Source organism: Nicotiana tomentosiformis, chromosome 10 (genome assembly GCF_000390325.3).
Source record: "Nicotiana tomentosiformis chromosome 10, ASM39032v3, whole genome shotgun sequence".
Classification (NCBI taxonomy): domain Eukaryota; kingdom Viridiplantae; phylum Streptophyta; class Magnoliopsida; order Solanales; family Solanaceae; genus Nicotiana; species Nicotiana tomentosiformis.
Genome location: NC_090821.1, coordinates 46,624,049 through 46,644,196, shown reverse-complemented (window position 1 = coordinate 46,644,196; position 20,148 = coordinate 46,624,049).

Here is a 20,148-nt window from a genome sequence, read left to right as displayed (position 1 = left end):
GGCATGAAGGAATCGGTCTGCCCTTTATCAACCAGGATAGAGATGGATATTGAGTTGACACAAGAGAGAATGAGATTAATGAGAGTATTGAAAAAGTTAAAAGCATGAAGGGTGCCCCTAATGAAAGACCACTCAAACATGTCAAAGGCTTTTTCTAGGTCAATTTTCAGGATCACATTGGTATTTTTGCCTTTTATCTTCTTGAAGTGGGTACTGTACTTTTGGACAATGATAGCATTGTCAGATCTCTCCTATTGGATAGAAAACTGGCTTGACAGGGACCTATGATATTAGAGAGATCGGGCTTAATCCTGTTTACAATAATCTTGGTCATCGTTTTGTAGATTATGTTGCAAAGCCCAATATATCTAAAGTTTTTGAGCATTGTGGAATTTGTATATTCAGGGATGAGACACAACAATGTGGAATACATAGTGGGGTATGGGAGTCAAATGATTTCCTACAGAACTCAATGCCAACCTTTCTCACTATATTTTAGTATTTCTAATAAAAGAAATGGTACAAACCATCAAGGTTTTGAGCTTTTAAAGGCTTGAATGAGAAGATGACTTGTTTGACCTCACTATCTCACAAGGGTGAAGCCAGGTTATCCCTTTGGAAATTAGAGAGCATGTGTTCCTGGTTGTGGTAGTTGGAGGTGTGGAAAAGGGATTATGTATGGAAAGAGGTGTAGAGACAATTGAAGTAGTTTAAAATAGAATCCTGATATCATGCTGGTCATATTGCCAATTCCTAGTTTCATCTCTAAGAGAAAGGATTTTGTTCCTCCTTCTTCTATTGAGCGTGAAAGCATGAAAAAAATCTAGTATTGGCATCCCCATCAGCTAACCAGTGAATTCCAGCCTTTAACTTCCAAAAATCTTCCTCATTTTTAAGGATAAAGTTATAATCCTTAATTAATTTGGCCTCCAGATTCAAGAAGAAATGATTGTGTTGATAGTGAGGAGATTTTTGGATGCCAACCATTCCGGCCATTAGCCTATTTTTCTTGTGAAAAATATTTTCAAAGGTATTCTTATTCCATTGAATGACATCAATTTTGAATTGATGAGTGGCTTGGATTAGGGTGGTATTATGAGAGAAAGAGTACTGAACTAGGTTGGGGAAAGAGGGTTGACCAAACCGTAGAGACTCAAATCTGAAAGGCTTAGAATTACTTGGCCTAATGTCATTTTTTATATTTATAAGAAAATGGCAATGGTACGAGTGAGTCCTAGGCAAATAAGTCACAGTAGACTTAGGATACTCAGCAATCCAAGAATCATTAGTAAAATACCTATCTAGTCTTTCATGAATCAGGTTATTCATGTTCATATGTCTCTTATTAGTACATGTGTCCTTACTGCCTTTATAGCCTATATCAACTAGTTTACATTGGTTCAGACAGTTCCAAAATAGTTGCTTCTGCTAGTACTAATATTGTTGTCACCAAACTTGTCCCTAGTTCTGAGGACCATTAAAGTCCCTTCCTAGAACCAACAACCACTAAAGCTTCTAGACATATTAGTTAAGTGGTCCTAAAGTATTTTCCTATCAGAGATATGATTGCAATCATAAATAGCAAAAAGAGCCATGAGTTAGGAGAGAGTTTTCCATGACATGAATACTTTGAGGGGTAGTGGAAACTTCCTCGATCTAAAGAGCATCCTCTTCCACATGATGACGATACCTCAAAACTGACAAATAGCTAAGAATTGAATGTGGAAATCAAATTTCAGCTCCAAATCAACATCATAGCTGTCACGACCCAAATCCCACCATAGGCCGTGACGACACCCAACGTTGCCATTAGGCAAGCCAATAATTTATCAGCACGATAATCGGCGATTCATAATACGTTTTAAAATAATGATGACATAATTAAGCAAATTTTCTCTATTTTTATAGAAAATACTAAAATTATCTTCAAGATTAGAATATGATCAAAATACAACACCCAAGAACAAAAGTCTAAATCCCAAGAATTCAGTGTCACAAGTGCATGAGCATCCACTAGAATGTATAATACTACTAAAATAACTGTGTGGAATAAAAATTAGATAGAATATAGTAAATGAATAAGACGGGGACTCCGTGTGGTACAGATCGTAACATGGAATGCAGCTCACCACAAGTCTCCTCAGCAGTTACGGCTATGCACTTAGATGACCACCAAATGTACCTATATTAGTACCTGCACAATTAGGACAGAAGTGTAGTATGAGTACGTAAATCAATGCATACCCAGTAAGTATCTAGCCTAACCGCAAAGAAGTAGTGACGAGGGGTCGACATCGACCCTTACTAGTGGTCCAATAATCAAATTATAATAAAATTAGACAGGTATGAAGCATTTTAAGTAAAAGTAACAGAAATAAATATATGTGCATAACACGATCCTCAACAGAAGAGTAGATACGGTCACGCCCCAACCTCGGAGAGCGCAACTGATGCTCAACCGAGATAACCCGGTCAAGCAAGCCTTCTAGATGCTTCCTACCTGACCTTACCTATGAATAGAGTGAAGATGTATTCCATTAATTCGACAATGAGGAAGTTACATGAACAATACAAATTTCATTACCATTAGAACTTCATTCAAGATTTCCCAAAATATTGCATTACACATTCATAATTTAGAAGTGGAAACATATGATACAAATACAACATCATTAGTTTGACTTTTTCAAAATTAATATACAATCCACAATATGTCTATGAAGCCTCTAATGGATACAAAAGAGTAGTGTGATGATGCCGGCAACAAGGCTCCGGCTATATCTCAAAAGCACTATACATAAGTAACAAAAGATACAAAACCCCGATATGAAATGGGGCTCATCAAGTCAGCTGAGAAGAGGGTGTACCGCTATCACTGATCGATGTCGCCTGCTGAGGAACCGCCTGCATCCATTAAAGATGCAGCGCCCCAGCAAAAAAGAATATTAGTACATGTGGAATAATACTAGTATGTAAGACTAAACACCCTCTCAATAGATCGGGTACAATGCAAGGAGAAAGAAACATGAAATCAATAAGAGTCACAAGCAATATTAAGCGTGAAGTTAAGTGAAAGATAAAATTTTCAGTGAATATCAATATTATTAAGTTGGGAGATCTTTAGTATCGATATACCACCGTGTTATTAGCACGGAGCCCGATCTCGATCCGATCGGCTAAGCCATCTCACCCGAGATATCCATTCACAATACCACCATGTGCACGGTATGGCGTCCGATCTCAGCCCCGATCGGCTAAGCCGCCTAACCATAATGTTGTGTGGATCGACATCACTTTCTGCTAGCAATCATCTCATCCCAATTAAGGGGAAACAATTTCAACATATTAATACGGGAATTTACCCCTCAATCACTCCTACACCGGCACGTATAGTTTTGGGGTTTGGTTATTTCAACCTACCCTTCCTTGGTGACTAAACGATACTCCCAAAATATTTATTATAAAATGGAGATACAATTCATTTCATAATCTTTCACACATCTTTTCATTTCATTGGCACTAGTGGCCACAAGTGTAATTTCATTCTTGGAACGTTGGTCGTATCTCATATTTCATACTCACTCCTTTCACTTTCAAGCATCATCATGGGTTATCAACAATAACGGCATCTATAATCAAGACTTTAAGTATACATATGAGCAGTAAGAGTCTTAAGCACATTGAGTTTTCTTCCAAAATTTGGTATAATAACTTGCAATTGAAACATGATAGAAATCATAATATTTCGACACATTGGTCACATTGGAATACATTCCCGAAGGAGAACATAATATGATAGGAGCATTCGGCACACATTTTTAATATATAGCTTTTGACACAAGGTCATTTGGAATAGTCAAGTTTACAAGGAATAACTCGCAACATGAGAAATAAGAGCTTGACCCATCATACTTGAAACTTATGAGAACATCGCGGGATTCAATTCTAAGAGAGATGTTTAGCCAACATACCTTGCTTGAGTTTTTCTTAAATTACTACAATGTTTCATAAATCCTAGCAACTTCAATCTATCAGAGAGACGACAAAATCGAACCATAATTAGGAAGAGGTTCATGTGTTCAGCCCATTGAAGGATTTCATCAAACACTATGTATGCAAGTTAAACTATAAGGTTCTTCTACAAGATTTTTTTCACCCCACAACCAATTCAACAACAAAAGTTTACCCACATTAGTTCAACAACCCTACATACTACTCCCTATTGGCACATGCATGGCCTATCTCCAAGTCTACAACTTACTTTAACTCATAACAATTGCATGAAGGTTTTTAGAACAAGGTCTTACCCGGATAGTTGATGGCCTAGTGAGTGATTCCCTTGAATCTTCAAGATTGGGGCAAGAATTGATGAGCAAAGGGGTTGGGGCTTCCTTTTTTTCTCTCTAAGATACTCCCCTCTCTCTAAAATAGCCGTTTAAACCAACCCAAATGACCCCAAAGTCGTTTTATAAAAATAGGATCGGGTAAATTTTTCCCAACCTTAAGCCTACGAAATCGGGCCTGCGATCGCAGACCGGACTGCAAAATGAATATGCAGCCCGCAAAGGGGATCGCAAAAATGGTCCCAAAATTGGGCAGGTCTGGTCAGGTCTGCGGCCGTTATGCAGCCAGCAGAATGGTTATGCGGTCGCATAACGCACCGCGAAATCTCTCCCCGGAAATCTTCATGCTGAATGTGCGACGAATTATGCGGCCTGCGAAATGATTATGTGATCGCATAGCTAACCGCAAAATGTCCTTCAAAATTTGGCTTAGGTTCTGTTGTATTCTGCGGCCGATCTGCGATCCGCGAAGAGGTTCTGCGGTCGTATAGTGGACCGCAGAAATGCCATGTTCTGAAAAATATTTCCTTCAACTTGTCTACCTCGGCACCATGAAACCCCGAGTTCTAGGTGAAATTTTACGGGGCCTTAAAGATACAAAATCCTTAAATACCAAAAACTACCTCGAATGGGATATGTATATGATCAATAACCAATAAAATGCCAAATTTCAAGTTAGACTCATAGGTACGCTAACTCTCTATCGAATATTATGCACAATTCTGCCGAGGTCGTATGGACCGATCCATAAGATAGTGTACACAGTCAAGGTTGTACGACCCGATCTATAGATACATCTCATAATACTGTCGAGGCAAACTACCCAATCCATAATGGTACTACTAAGGCGTTCAGTCCGATTCCATAAGAATAGTGAAACTTGACGGGTCACTGGCTGAATATATGAGTGAGTTACAAAATTCAAAAAACTATCAGATACATATAATGCGGGACAAATCCGTAAAAGGAAGTATAAGTTTTACGACTAATCAAGTAGCGCGCCAAGTATCTAAAATAGCAAAGTTCGATACTCCACGCAAGTCTAGTCTCATGATAAAATATAATTTAAAGCATTTAGACATGCAAGAATAACTCAAGTAGTACAATTAAAACATAGTGTGAGTCTAAGTCTACCCAAACATAATCAAGAATCTAGCATACGTACGGGCACTCGTCTCCTCCTACGTGCGTAGCTCTCATAATACGTAACACGTAACAAATATAGCACCTACGGTGTAAATTCCCTCTTACAAGGTTAGACATGAGACTTACCTCGCTTCGAAATCTGATAACCGGCTTCGACGCCTCTCTAACACCTCAAACTAATGCCAAACAATCCGAAACTAGTCAAAAAACGTGCAAACTAATCAAAATATACTTAGAGACTCGTAATTTAATCAATTAGAAATAATTTCCAACTCCACACAAAAAGTCAACAAAGTCAATCCCCCGGCCCACGTGTCCTGATTTCAAAAATTCTCGAATATAAATATTACCCATAGCACCACGAACTCAAATATATAACTTCTTCCCAATTTCATGCCCAATTTTATGGTCAAAACTCAAAAATACCATTTCTAGGTTTTCTTCCAAAATTTCATAATTCTTACCAATTTCCATGTTGAAATCCATATATAATCCATGTATTTAGCTCACAATGAGTAGGAATCACTTACCTTGCGATAGATGATGAAAATGCCCCTTCAAAATCGGCTCAAAATAAGCTCCAACGTAGAAATGAGATGAAAATGAGCTAAGTCCCAATTTTGCATCTTATACACTGCCCAGTCATTCCTCTTAGGGATCGCGGAAGCACCCTCGTGATTGCGAAAGTCAAACTAGCCTCGCCCAGAAATCCTTCTTCGTGAATGCGAGGTCCCTTTCACGATCGTGAAGATCAGTCTGCCAGGCCTATGCGAACATGAGCCCTAATCCACGAACGCAAAGGCCAAATCCTTCTAGCCTCAGAAACTTTTCTTCCTCGATCGCGATCGCAATCGGGAACTCCCTCACGCGGTCGCGATGAGAAACCCTCCAAACCAGGTCACCTCGCTAACATATCGCGTTCGCGACCCTTACCTCGCGAATGCAAAGAACAACTAGACCACTATAATTGATCGCGATTCTTCCACAATAGCGAAGAACAAAGTCTTCTCCAGCTCCATACAACCTTTCATGATCGCGATACCTCCTACGCGATCGCGATGCATACCCCTGACACTAGAAACTAGCAACTGCAAATCAAATAGGATTGGTCCAAAACACATCCAAGGCCCCCGGACGCCTTCCAATCATACACGCCAGCCCCAGTACATTATCCAAACTTATCCAAGCGCTCAAAACACCATGAATAACATCAAAACCAAGAATCGACAATCAAAATCCTTCTCTTAACTTTCGAACCTTCAAATTTTTCCGAATGTGTCTGAATCGCACTTAGACATTCCGGATCAAGACCATAATTTACACACAAGTTCCAATAAACTAAGTGAACCTATAAAAGGTCCCAGAACACCAATCGGAGTCTGATAACACCAAATTCCACTCCAAGTCAAACTTAGCAAATTCAAAATCTTCGAAATGCAAACTTCCAATAATAAGCGTTGAATTGCTTCCGGACCATCCGATACTCAACCTGAACATACGCCCAAGTCCAAAATCACCTTATGAACCTATAGGAACCTTCAAATCTCGATTCCGAGGCCGTTTACTCAAAAGTCAAATCTTGGTCAACTTTCCAACTTAAAGCTTCTGAATTGAGAATTATTCTTTTAAATCAACTCTAGACCTCTCAAAAATCAGAACCAATTATTTATGCGAGTCATAATGCATAAAATGAAGCTAATCAAGGTTTAAAACTATCGAACGACATGCTAGACCTCAAAACGAATGGTTGGTCATTATATTCTCCCCCAGTTAATCATGCGTTCGTCCTCGAACATGCGAAGAGTTGTCCCCAAGCTGCTGAATTACTGTATAACTCTTCGTGCACATACCCATACCACCTCAATCCATATGAGCACATTAGCTCAACCCCGACTGAAGATCCTTCCTGCTACCTTAGCCCACAAGTCTTAAAACCAAATTCCAATATTCAGAATTTCCTTTAAGGTCCGATTCTTGCATACATACCCTGTATCAACCTCAACAAGATGTACCAAAGCATAATCATGCACCCAAGTTGTAACCACACAATGTACCGCATAGTTCATATGCACATAGTAATACTTTCCAACCACAATAGCTGTAATTTTCGGACCCGGTACCGGTAATATACCTCATGACGCATAAAAATCCTTTTCCAAACCTCGCAATACTGCAACAATGAAAGAGATATGTTGAAACTCATAACCACTCGTCAGACCAACAATTCCTGGAACTTTTCTTTTCGACAAGAACCATTGTTGTATTTTGAACTCATTAGCGACATTCTCCCTCCAAACATACATTATACAAATATGATTGCATTGATTTCAGGTCCAATAACCTCGTATGACCTAGTACAAGCTGCTCGGTCAACAAGCCACATCAGAGACCATCTAAAATCTCATATGACACAATCCATGCACCGACAAGCCGCATCTCGAATATGACCAATAAGGAAAGATTCTAGTACTAGAACTATCCAACACGCGTAATAAATATAACAATCAACCAAAATGCTATGAATCTATCCCACAAATAGGGAGCAAAACATATAAAATAAGTATAAGGAATCGTACCCAGCATCTTACTGTTGCGACGTAACACCCAATCTATACATGATACTGTTGCGGCATGCAACCCGATCCGAACATCATACCCGTGGAAGCGCACCACCCGATCCACATATAATAATTTGCATGAGAATACCCATTGAGCCAAGATGCTCATACTCACTAGACACACGTGTATCAACAATAAGCACACCAAGTGTATAAACATAACCCTAGGGAGACATATAGCATAAACAAAGAGGCCAAACACGACTAAGATGCAGTAAACAAACCAACATCTCGAGAGCCATCTCGCTCATATTACACCACAGCCTACACATGACCACAATACACAGGTAAATAATCAAGTCGCCTTACAACCCACATAGCATAAAAACATAGGAAATAGATGATGACAAGAATCACATACACCATGCCCGAAGACTCATCCATAGACAAATATTGTGCTAAATAAACATATCTAATTTGGTGTAGAATATACATTCACATTAGGCCTACCAATGGACCTCTAAATCAATTTCGATCATCTCAAAATAGGTCAACAGCCTTCCAAAGTCCACAATGACCCTATCCATGACGCACAATCAACTGTCAAATCCTGAACAAACTTCCACAGTCCAGAACTAGAGGAATGATCCGTTTCTCAGAAATAAACTCTCCAATCTGCGACAACACCTGAATCTCCTTACTTGACTCCAACTTAAATAACTGACACGTCACACATACATAATCATCCCATGGGAGTCAGTCCCATAATCTTTCCATACTAAGTAACAAAAATCAAAACATTACTGCTACCAACCATGTTATTTCTGTTGTGCTAATCAAGCATCCGCAAATAAATACATAATGCCTTTCCCACAAAACACACCATTCTTAGGTGGCACTAAAATAGTGCTAGCATACTTTGAACAACAAAAATCTCTCCTGCTGCCTTGAGCTCGTGACATCCTTGTCAAAACTGAACCGTAACCTTGACCCTTCAATACCAATTTTGCACAGCTCACTGTATCTCTCATGCTATCATGCGAGAGTACGAGAATCCCATCATGAATCCCGAATCAACAGTAGAATAAGTACTTCATTGGTTAGAAACCCCTTCACTTAACTCATTTCAGGAGAAAAATCGCAGCATGCAACCGACTCCCCATAACCATAGAAGACACAAACCACAAGTCATGGTCGAAACTCTTATAAACTCTTCGGGACCCATCTGCACATAACCGAGCCATCAAAACTAAGTCTTCTAAATCAATCGAATCATGTAGACCGCCAAGTCAACAAGTTCTTGCCACAACATTTGTATAGCCTTAACATACCGAAGGAGCCAATCATTTCCCTTACCATGATGATCCAAGCCACTACTAAACTTGCCCAACTTCTTCAAATTTACTCTTGACTTATCCTTCAAAATAACACCTATCTTTCCCAGCACACAATGGATTTCAATCAACACTCATCCCGAGTGAACCCCAAATCACAAGACCGCATCGTCTTAATACCCATAAGCCATTTTATACCCTCTCATGCACTCAATAGCACCTCTAACGAATACGCTCATTCCAAAGAGACCTTTTGCGAATCCATAGTTGTTTCTTCCAACTTTCCAACACTCAGTCGCAGAACCAATAATGATGTAAAAATACTTCAATTCTCTTCTACAAACCAACAAAAATTCTTAATCTTTAGATAAGGTACCACACCTTGAAACTTGAACCCACTAAAACCATCCTTGAGAGTCACCCACTCTAATCTAGTCCAGAATACATAGCCAAACAAGCCGAATGACTAGTGCTTCGTTAGCACATGAATACCTCAAAAAGAAGCAACCAAATGAATCCTTTCCCTTGCACATCCCATCTACAAAGGAGTATCAAGTCTGAGTCATCCTACAACCTCGCTAAATTAATAAGGCAAAATGTAACACATCTACCAAATTCCTTGATCAAGTTACCCCTAATGCCCTCTTCCTCAGGTCATAACTAATCCATAAATGTACCGAAGCCTAGAAACTTCAAAAACACATGACCATGAGGCCCAATCATCGATGATAGGCTCCCCCACTTGGCTTTATGCCATAATCACATAACCTAAGAGCCCAAAATGACTTCTCCTCCTTCGTTACCCTGATCTCGCACTGTTACTCGGCTAAATTTCTCATAAGATCATGTTGCACTAACCATAACACATCCCGAATTATCATCCCTAAATGCACACTCAACCTCATGACAGCCGCACCATCTTTTTCAAGCGATCTAATCCCACATCGTAGTACATGCTTCCTGTTGGATAGAAGGTAAAACTCTTCATATGAACCTTATAAGATATCATACAACCCATAACCTTCTCATAGGAGATATCCCACCAGTGTAACCTCATATCAACATCCTCCAACGACATTGCCATAGTTATAACCACTATGAAATCAGTTAATCCTCCTGAGTCTACACTCGTCCACCAGCTGTAAGAGTCCGTTCATTCCATTAACATCAACTGGAGGTCCAACAATACATTTAAAACTCTAAGCTATATTGCATCCCAAAATGATAATCAAGCATTCACATTCCTCCAAATTCCAAGCAAACGCTTTTCGTCACATTCGAACTTCCTAAGTATAGAAGCCACCATCTTAAATGAAATGCACAGACACAGTCATTTGTCCACATGACCCAAATCACACTAAGCTTTCTCAAAGCATGTGGCTATCCTACCACAAAACCCATACGATACGCCCCCACAAACTACTCGATCTCTGTTTCTCATACTTGACTTGCTAATAATTCAACCACAACGAGACATAGCCATCCATGTCCTTTCTCATCCTCATCCACCAATAATTCCGCCCCAAATCATGATTCATCTCCATAGCACACGAACAAATAGAGTGTCATTAACTTTAAGCCTCCTCAAGGATCATCTCCCTCGAACCATCAATCACTGAAAACATGAGTTCGACCCTAGAGTTGAAACACACCGTCATCTATGATAACCGCTTCTTAAGCACCACTTTGCAACACTATATCCCCAAGTACAATCAAATGAAGACCACCATAATAACGAGACTTAGTGCACTTAAATAAGGATGAATGCACGATAATACAAGCAAGAACTCTACCAAATTCAAAAATACCTAATCTCGCAACTCCGTCAGCTAAAGCCTGAACATCCATAGCCCAAATGCCTCTCCTACACTGGAATAAATACAAAACTCCCAATCATGAAGCGAATAATCCTTATCCTAATAGTCTTGTAGCCTCTCAAAGATAAGTACAAACGTTTCTGTACCGATCCTCAAGACTTTACTAGACTTGCTCATGACTCGTGAGGCCTAAGTGAACCTAGTACTCTGATACCAAGCTATCATGACCCAAATCCCACCATAGGCTGTGATGGAGCCCAACGCTGCTGTTAGGCAAGCCAATAATTTATCAACATGACAATCGGCAGTTCATAATACATTTTAAAATAATAGTGAAATAATTAAGCAAAATTTCTCTATTTTTATAGAAAATACTAACATTATCTTCAAGATTAGAATATGATCAAAATATAATACCTAATGCCGTAGCAGAAATACACCCAAGAACAATAGTCTAAATCCCCAAAACCCGATATCACAAGTGCATGAATATATAATAGAATGTACAATACTACTACAACAAATGTCTGGAATATAAAATAGATAGAATATAGTAAATGAATAAGACGGGGACTCCGTGTGCTGCAGATCGTGACATGGAATGCAGCTCACCATAAGTCTCCTCAGCAGTTGCGCCTACGCGCCTAGATGACCACTGAATGTACCTATCTCAGTACCTGCACAATTTGTGTAGAGGTGTAGTTTGAGTACGTAAAGCAACGCGTACCGAGTAAGTATCTAACCTAACCTCGAAAAAAGTGACAAAGGGTTGAAATCGATATTTACTAGTGGTCCAATAATTAAAGTACAATAAAAACAGACAGGTATGAAGCATAGCAAATAAAAGCAATGAAAACAGATATATATGCATAACACGATCCTCAATAGAAGAGTAGATACAAAATCCTCAAATATCGAATACTACCTCGAATGGGATATGTATTTGATCAATAAAAAATAAAATACCAAATCTCAAGTCAGGAAGACTCATAGGTACGCTGACTCTATATCGAATATTAAGCAATATTTTGTTAAGGTCATATGGTGTGATCTATAAATAGTGTACATTGTCGAGGTCGTACAACCCGATCCATGGATACATCTCATAATACTGCCGAGGCGAATGGCCCGATCCATAATGGTACTGCTTAGGCGTTCAACCCGATCCCATAAGAATAGTGAAACTTGGCGGGTCATTAGCCTAACTCATGAATACATGAGTGAGTTATGAAATTCAACAAAATTTTGAATGAATACGTATAACGCGGGAGAAATCCATAAAAAAGAAGTATAATTTCCGAGACTATTCAAGTAGTGCATCTATTATCTAAAATAGTAAAGTTCGATACTCTATACAAGTCTAGTCTCAAACTAAAAGATAAACTAAAGTATTTAAACATGCAAGAATAACTCAAGCAGTACAATTAAGACATGGTGTGAGTCTAAGTCTACCAGAACATAATCAAGAATCTAGCATACACATAGATACTCGTCACCTCATACGTGCATAGTTCCCATAACATGTAGCAGGTAATAAATATGGCACATACATGGTAAATTCCATCTTATAAGGTTAGACAAGAGACTTACCTCACTTTGAAATCTGATAACCAGCTCTAATACCTCTCTAACAACTCAAACCAATGCTAAACGATCTGAAACTAGTCAATGAACGTGCAAACCAATCAAAATATACTCAAAGGCTCGTAAGTTAATCAATTAGGAACAATTCCCAACTCCACACTAAAAGTCAACAAAGTCAACCTCCGGGCTCATGTGCCCCGATTCCAAAAATTCTCGAAGATAAATATTACTATAGCACCATAAATATATAACCTATTCCAAATTTCATGCCCAATTTCGTGGTCAAAATAAAAAAAATACTATTTCTAGGTTTTCTTCCAAAATCCCAAATTTTCAACCAAATTCCATATTAGAATCCATATATAATCCATGTATTTAGATCACAATGGGTAGGAATCACTTACTTTGTGATAGATAATGAAAATGGCCTTTCAAAATCGCCCCAAATCGGCTCCAATGAGAGAAATGAGTGAAAAATGAGCTAAGTCCCGATTTTGCATCTTATACACTGCCAGTCATTCCTCTTAGTGAACATGGAAGCACCCTCGCTATCGCGAAGGCCAAACCAGCCTTGCCCAGAAATGCTTCTTCGCGAACGCAAGGTCCCTGCCGTAATCACAAAGTTTAGCTTGCCAAGCCTACGCAAATGTGAGCTCTGCTATGCGAATGCGAAGGCCAAATCCTTCGAGCCTCAGAAAATTCTCTTCCGCAATTATGAAATCCCTCACGCGATCACGATGAGCAACCCTCCAAACCAGGTCACCCCGCTAACACTTTGCATTCGCGACCCTTACCTCGCGAACACGAAGAACAACCAGACCTCCATAAGGCAATCACGATGCCTTCTCGCAATCACGAAGAACAAATACTTCTCCAACTCCACACAACCTTTTAACATCGTGATACCTCCTACACGATCGCGGTTCATACCCCTGACACGATAAACCTACAACAACAAATCAAAGGGAATTGGTCTGAACCCATCTCGAAACACACTCGAGGCCTCCGGGACCCCGTCTAATCAGATAAGCTAGTCTCAATACCTCATCCAAATGTATCCAAGATCTCAAAATGCTACGAATAACATCAAAACCAAGAATCGACAACCAAAATCATTCTCTTAATTTTCAAACCTTCAAACTTTGCCGAACGCGTACATATCACACTTAGACATTCTGGATCATGACCAAACTTCACACACAAGTTCCAATCAACTAAATAAACCTATCCAATGTCGTAGAAAAACACTCGGAGTCAGATAACACCAAAGTCCATTCCAAGTTAAACTTTGTAAATTCAAAACCTTCAAAATGCAAACTTCCGATAATAAGCGTTGAGTAGCTCCCGGACCATCCAATACTCAACCCGAATATACGACCAAATTAGAAATCACCTTACGAACATATAGAAAACTTCAATTCTTGATTCCGAGGCTGTTTACTCAAAAGTCAAGCCTTAGTCAACTCTTCCAACTTAAAGCTTCCGAATTGAGAATTATTCTTCCAAATCAACTCCGAACCACTCTAAAATCAACACCAACTATGCATGTGAGTCATAATGCATAAAGTGAAGCTACTCAAGGTCTCAAACCACCAAATGATATGCTAGAGCTCAAAATGACCGATCGGGTCGTTACAATAGGCTTGAGCAGTTGTACAATCACTGCACAGTGCCTACGAAACTCCACATTTTTCCCTCCCCTAATATTCCATATTATGTAATTCATTAGAAAATTTGGGTGTGTTGGGGATTCTTTCATCTGTACCTTCTTTTCCCCTGTGGAGAAGGCTCCTTCCTCTATAAAGTTGTGTTGCGTAAAACTAGGGTTAAGGTGACTAGTGGTTTGTCCATTCCTTGACTTTGATGAATTCCTATCCCCATCCCACATTTTGTTAGGGTTTTAGGAAAAAGGAGAATTAGTATCTCGCTGCAGTCCATACTGAACTCTATCGCCCTTACAGTGTCCAGAAGAAGGGAGTCTGTCCTTAGTGGTCCATAGTTGCTCTTAGATTGTTTCACTTCTTTGTTGTTCTTCCCCTTTAGTAGATCTAAAGATCTGTTTATTTCCTTTTAGATGTTTTTCAGGGATGACATTTACCCTTGGTGGAATTGAACTAGAAGCTTCCGTTGAGCCTGGTGGTCCACCATGGTAACATTGGAGGTTGCTGCTGGATCCTCCATTGTAGGGTTCCAGAAGAAGAGAATTGAGAGAAAAGTTTGTTGCATGAGATTGCTAGCCATCTGCAATGAGATGCTATAGTGGTTGCTTTGATTGTTACTCTAGAGAATCACCGACTGCCATAACTTAGTTCTAAAGTTCTTCAACCCCTGATTCATCACTTCCATTATTACTCGTGCTAGGTGGGCTGGGTTTTGGATGATGAGTGTCACTGGCTGGTTCCCTAGGAAGAAATTGTAAGTCAGTCCTTGCCCCAATAAAGCCAGTTCCAGCCACGATACTGGTGTGTGGTCTGGCGGCAAGGGTGTGGTGGTGGTTGGGATATACCTTAATACCTTCACCTGATACAACATGTCCCAAGAATGCCACGAAGTCCAACCAGAACTCGTACTTGGAGAACTTAGCATATGGCTTCTGTTCCCGCAAGGTCTGAAGCACAACTCTCAAATGCTGCTCATGCTCCTCCATACTACACGAGTAGATCAATATGTCAGCAATGAAGACAATGACAAATGAGTCAAGATATGGCCTGGCACACGATTCATCAAATCCATAAATGCCGTAGGGGCGTTAGTCAAACCGAAGGACATCACTAGAAACTCATAGTGCCCATATCTAGTCTGGAAGGCCATCTTCGGAACATCCGAAACACAAATCTTCAGCTGATGATATCCAGACCTCAAGTCGATCTTATAGAACACCCTAGAACCCTATAACTGATCAAACAAATCATCAATGTGCGGCAACGAGTACTTGTTCTTAATGGTAACTCTATTCAACTGGCGGTAATCAATGCACATCCGCATACTCCCATCATTCTTCTTCACAAACAACATTATTGCACCCCAAGGGGACACACTTGGTCTGATGAACCCCTTCGTGAGCAACTCCTCAAGCTTTTCCTTTAACTCTTTCAACTCCTTCGAAGCCATGCGGTACGGTGGGATAGAGATAGGTTGGGTGCATGGCGCCAAATCAATATTAAAACCGATATCATGATTTGGTGGCATGCGTGGTAGATCTGAAGGAAATACATCGGAGAAATCAAGCACCACGGGCACTGAATCAATCATGGGAGTCTCCACAGCAGTATCCCGAACATAAGCTAGATAAGCCAAATAACCCTTCTCGACCATATGTCGAGCCTTCAAGAAAGAGATAACCCCGGCTAGCTGTACTGATAAATAAACCGCCCCACTCCAATCTCGGCAACTCTAGCATTCCCAAAGTAACAGTCTTGGCATGGCATTCAAGAACGACATGGTACAGAGAAAACCAGTCCATGCCCAGGATGACCTCAAAGTCGGTCAACAAGAAACAAAAGATTTGCTCTAGTCTCATAACCACAAAAATTCAATTCACAGGACTGGTAAACCTAAAGCTTGGGGCAAAACCTCCTCATATGACAAAGCTTTCCGCATTCGTAGCAGCTTCTTGGTGTGGAAGACGACATGCCCTTCAAACCTTGAGACAAAGTGTCTCAACTCATTCCGAAATATTCCCGGCACTGAACCAACTACTCATGTAAGTCACATAGCAACTATTAAGCATACAATGAGCAGTAAAATGGGGGAACAGGGCTATAATTCTCAAAACGACTGGCCGGGTCGTTACATATGAGTAACACCATATCTAGAAGGTGGGGCCTTGGTAACATTAGTGAAGTTCTGAACCCTCTTCCAAATTTTCTCGCCGGACAAAATTGGAGGTGGAAAATCAAGTTCAACTGTATTCTTTTTTAATGCATTCTTCATCCTTCTGAACTCATGATTAACTGGCAAGGACTGACGATGACAATCAAACCATGACTGCTTTCGGCCATGTCTTAAAGTGAACGCTTTACCATTTTCCATGCAGTAAAGACATGCTAACTTTCCAGCAGTCATCCACCCAGATAACATTCCATACATAGGAAAATCATTAATGTTCCACATTAAATTAGCACGCAAGTTGAAATTTTGCTTAGTTGATATGTCATATGTCTCAACTCCATCATACCACAACTGTTTTAGCTCATCAATAAGAGGTTGCAAATATACATCAATCAAACTCTTTGGATTGCGGGGACCGGGAATAACACAATTTAAAAAACATATGGACTAGTCATAAACATTTAAGGCAGAAGATTATACGATGTAATAAAGACTGGCCAGCATGAATATGGTGTTGTAGAAATAGAAAATGGCGTGAAACCATCAGCACACAAACCCAACCGAATATTCCTCGGTTCACTAGCATAATCCGGATACGTCCTATCAAAGTGCTTCCAAGCTTCCCCATCTGAAGGATGACACATAACACCGGGCGACCTTCTATTTTCATTGTGATATCTCATATCAGGAGCAAAACTCATCGATGCGTACAACCTCTTTAATCTACGAATAAGAGTTAAATAACACATCGACTTCACAACAACCTTCTTTCCGTTGGAAACCCGCTTAAATGAGGTTTTTCACAAAATTTACTTTTTTTTAAATTTGCACCACCATTATAATACAACATGCAACCATCTTCAGAACAATCGATTCTCATGGACGAGAGTCCTAACTTATAAACCAATCTTTTAACCTTATAGAAATCTTCAGGTATGTTGAAAGTTGGGTCAACTAGTTCACTCATAAGGCCAATGAAAGAATCCATTCTCGCTTGAGAAATATTGGTATCCGATTTGATACTTAATAATCTAACTGCAACAGACAGCTGAGAGTGCATACTCCTTTCACTTAGTGGACGACTAGCGGACTCTAACTGTTCATGAAAATTTTTGCCTCTTTGTTAGTGTCACAACCCGAAATTCCCACCTTCGGGACCGTGATGGCGCCTAACATTTCACTTGATAGGCAAGCCAACGTTAGAATAATTTTAACCATTTTTTTTAACAATTTAATTTAATTAATAATAAAGAAACTAATAACTGGAAAAAAATCTGAAATAAAGTGAGTAAACCATAATAATAGCGATGTCTAAATACCATCCCAAAACTGGTGTCACAAGTGCACAAGCTACTAGAATAATACAAATAAGGGTCTGAATGAAAATAAATCTGTCTGACAGATATACACAACTAAAATAAAGTAGATAAGGACTTCAGAGCTGCGAATGTCGTGCAGCTATACCTCAAGTCTTCTGTGGATAGCTGAATCCGAGCAAATCTACTGTATGCCACTGAGACCAACTCCGGTATCTGCATAAGAAGTGCAGAGTGTAGTATGAGTACAACCGACCCCATGTATCCATTAAGTGTCGTGCCTAACCTCGACGAAGTAGTGGCGAGACTAAGGCAGGTCACTTATATTAACTTGTACACAATAATAATAATAACAACAATATAGGAGAACATGAATAGAAATTAAACCGGTAAATCATATAGACAATCACGCCAACTCGGCAGTCATAACCAATTATTACTTAAATCACTTTCCGTTGCGGCGTGCAACCCGATCACACAATATATTCATATTCAATTCTGTAGCTACGTGCAACCCAATCCCACAATATATTAATTTTTATTTAATTCCGTTGCGGCGTGCAACCCGATCCTCAATATATCTTTTCAATCAATTTTGTTGCGGCGTGCAATCCGCTCCTCCAATATATTCACTTTCATTTCTGTTATGACGTGCAACCCACTCCTCAATAATATAATTTATCAATTTTTATAAAAGAAATTATTCCAATAAATGCAACAATTAATATAAAATTGTAAGACAACAATCATATAATAATTATGATTTATTTAGAAACAAGTGATGACAAGTAGCAATTAATTGTGGAAATTAAGGAGGAAATAGGCAATTTAATATTTAGTATGCTAAATGTCAAGTAACAATTAAGTCACATAAATCAAATAAGCATGTAGCAAATATAACATGGATTCAAGGAATAATATTGAGCAAGGAATATGAGAGAAATAATTAATGTAATAATTAATTCATGATTTAAAATAATTTATGATTTTCAGATAAATGTGCAAACAATCAATTTGACGACGTATAGGCACTCGTCACCTCGCCTATACGCCGTTACACATAAAATTCACATAACAATAATTCAAGGGTTCTATTCTTTCAAGTCAAGGTTAACCACGACACTTACTTCGCTTCGCAACCAAATTCAATATTCCAATAAACCTTTGCCTCGTGAATTTATGCTCGAAAGCTTCAAATCTAGTGACAAACAATTCATTATTCTCAATACGAATCGTAGGAATTAATTTCATATGAAATTACTAATTTTTCGGATTAAAACCCGAAATTCATTTCAAAAACCGACAGTGGGATTCACGTCTCGAATCCCGAAAAAACTCATGAAATCCGAACACCCGTTCCGATACGAGTTCAACCATACAAAATTTATCGAATTCCGACATCGGATTGGCTTTCAAATCTAAAATTTTTGCTTTTGGAAGATTTTAAAAAATCTAATTTTTCTTGCATAAACTTGTGCATTCATGATGTAAATGAGTATGAAATCATAAAATATAACTAATTTCGGAAAAAGAATACTTAACCAACTCAAACTCAAGAAAAATGCCTCTGAAATCGCCCAAAACCGAAGTCTAAAACTCTAAAAATGAACAAAAATGTCGGACTCCGGACATATATATTCTGTCGAGGCAAGTCGCATCTGTGAGATGCGACTTGTCTCAAAATTTTCAAGCCAATAATTGTGGTACCAGCCTTTAGTCAATCGATCATAACTTTCAGTACAAATGTCCAAATTATGAATGGTGTATCATATTCCTTATAGATTGCGAGATATAAGCTTCCAAAGTCAGCCATGTGCATCAGAAATTTATGGTGATGCGCACTGCCAGGCAAACAAAAACTGTATTACCAGCCTTCAGTCAATCAATCATAACTTTATATACATATCTCCAAATGATAAATGGTTTATCTTTCTGGAAATTAAAACCAAAGAGTTACAACTTTCATGTGTTGATAATTTCCAGATTCCTTACAGATTACGAGATATAAGCATCCAAAGTCACCTTTGCGCATCAGAAATTTCGCACACTGCTGTCAAAAACCAGCAGTTAAAAATGACCTAAAAATGGTCCGACCACTCTGAAACTCACCCGAGCCCCTCGGGACCACGTCCAAACACATCAACAAGTCTCAAAACATATTACGAACCTACTAGAGGTCTCAAATCAGAATAACAACGGCGAAACTACAAATCGCGCGT